Below are 2,156 nucleotides of genomic sequence, written 5' to 3' on the forward strand. Positions count from 1 at the left end.
AAAAAAAAAAAAAAAACAAACAAAAAAAACAAAGCAAAACAAAACATTAACAAAAAAACTTCCCCTGAGAAACATCTTTTGGATGAAACACAAATAGGCCCAAGCCAGTGTTTTTAGTCAAACAAATTCCTCCCACCAGCCTCCTCACCTCACTCCCAAGCCTGCCCATCTGGGTCTTCGGAGGGGAAAAAAACACCTCTGGGTTTTTATCCAATTTAGAACCACCACAGTCCTCACTGCTGCAAGGACCACACAGGCTGCAGGGCGCAGCTGCATCTGGGGCTCTGGCTGGCAGGTCCCGAGTGTGGAGAGGAGCAAGCTTTGAAGGAAGAGGAGAAGGTTCTGCGTCTGTGAAGACACAACCTCGGAAGCAAGACTGTGAGTCTGGCTTCCACTAAACAGGTACACAAGGGAGCCACGCCTCAGCCAGCTGTGCAGCAGGGCAAGACGAAGCTGCTGTTTCCTTAGGCCGCAACGCCAGACACGACTCTTCTTTCCAGTGGGGGTGCCGCTGTTTCCCTAAAATATTTAGGTCTCAGATTGACAGGCTCTAGTGACTTCTCCCCCAAACCTGGGTTCATTTTAGGCACGGGTCTGCAAAATGCTACGGTTTTCCCAGCGAAAGCCCACCATCAAAAACGGTCTTCCTTTCAAGCTTGGCCAGTTCTGGGGCCCGACCCCACAATTTATTCCACAGGGTCACCGGATGGCCACCAGGGCACTGAGCAGGCACTGTGCCAGACTGCACAGAGGTGACCGAGTGGACTTTTCACCTCTGAGGTCCACCAATTAACACCATTTGCTGGAGTCTGCCTTTCGCAGGAGCTAGTTCTGCAGTCTCTTGCTAAAGAGAAGGGATCACTGGCATTCCAAGCCACCTGGACAGTAATTAACCACTGTCACCACTGCAGCACGTCCAGGTCAGAGACCAGGGCTCAGGATCCAGCGGAGGCCCTAGAGCCTGCAGAAGGCCGGAAATCACGCCCTTCTGGGGCTGCCCTGGCCCGAGAGTGGATTTTTAACCTCCACACTTCAGTTTCTTCATCTGTAAGGATCGGGCTGATAATCTTGTCACTCCAAGACTACAACTGAATGGAACTTGAAGAGGCCCCAGGCCCTGGGAGTTCCGGTGTCCTTGCTGGGGGACTGGCTGCCATGTTAGGAGGAGACCCCAGTCCTATGGCGTGAGCAAGTAATTTGGGAAAAGGATGCAAAGGGCTTTTTTTTTTTTTCCCCTCTCTCTTTTGAGGAGGCTGGATTTGGACATCTTCAAAGTAGGGAGCTGGCCATCGAAGAGTTTAGACTATCATGAGAAATCTGGCCCCGGCAAGAGCAGTGTGGGGTTGTGCTGACCTTGAGGAATCTGTCTACACTGGCCAAACCAACCTTTCAGCAACCCCCCAACTCTCTGCAGGAATAAAAAATTCCTACAACAGATTTGAGAACTCAGCACTCCATTTGCCATAGAAACTCACTGAATTCAAAAGTGTAGTTGACTTCAAACAGCTCCACAGAGTCTACCCAAGTATGTAGTGTCTCTAGGCTATAGCTTAGACCTGCGGGGAGAGAGACCCTCATGCATGACTCTTGCTGCCTTTCTTCTGCCCTGGCTGAGGAGCACCCACCTCCACCTTCTCTCCTTCTCCACTCTGGGAGTAGCTATTTGATGGGGGGAAAGGGGTCAAGGGGCTTCTGAAGGGAAGGATTTTGCATAAGGCTGAAGCCCTTCTGGGGCAGTGATGGTCAGGGGCTCTAACTCTGCCTGCTTCTGGGTACGAACAGAGTGTTCTCAAATCTAGGGCCTGAGTCATCAAACACACATCCAGGACCCACTGCAGGCTAGTCACTGGGGGATAAAGAAATAAACAGGCTGGGCGTGGTGGCTCAGACCTGTAATCCCAGCACTTTGGGAGGCCAAGGTAGGCAGATCACGAGGTCAGGAGTTTGAGACCAGCCTGCCCAACATGGTGAAACCCCATCTCTACTACAGTAGAGATTAAAAGATTAGCCGGGTGTGGTGGCAGATGCGTGTAGTTCCAGCTACTCGGGAGGCTGAGGCAGGACAGGGAGGCAGAGGTTGCAGTGAGCAGAGATTATGCCATTGTACTCCAGCCTGGGTGACAGGGCGAGACTCGTCTCAAAAAAATAAGATAAAA

The 2,156-nt window shown here is 51.4% G+C and overlaps 1 protein-coding gene across 2 annotated transcripts in view; it reads right to left on the bottom strand.

The window, feature by feature from the left end:
- RGMA (repulsive guidance molecule BMP co-receptor a) overlaps nucleotides 1-2,156 on the bottom strand; it is a 45,851-nt gene that overhangs the window by 30,091 nt on the left and 13,604 nt on the right. The gene's annotated exons all lie outside the window — the stretch shown is intronic.

This window comes from Cebus imitator, unplaced genomic scaffold, assembly GCF_001604975.1.
Source record: "Cebus imitator isolate Cc_AM_T3 unplaced genomic scaffold, Cebus_imitator-1.0 Scaffold19, whole genome shotgun sequence".
Lineage (NCBI taxonomy): Eukaryota > Metazoa > Chordata > Mammalia > Primates > Cebidae > Cebus > Cebus imitator.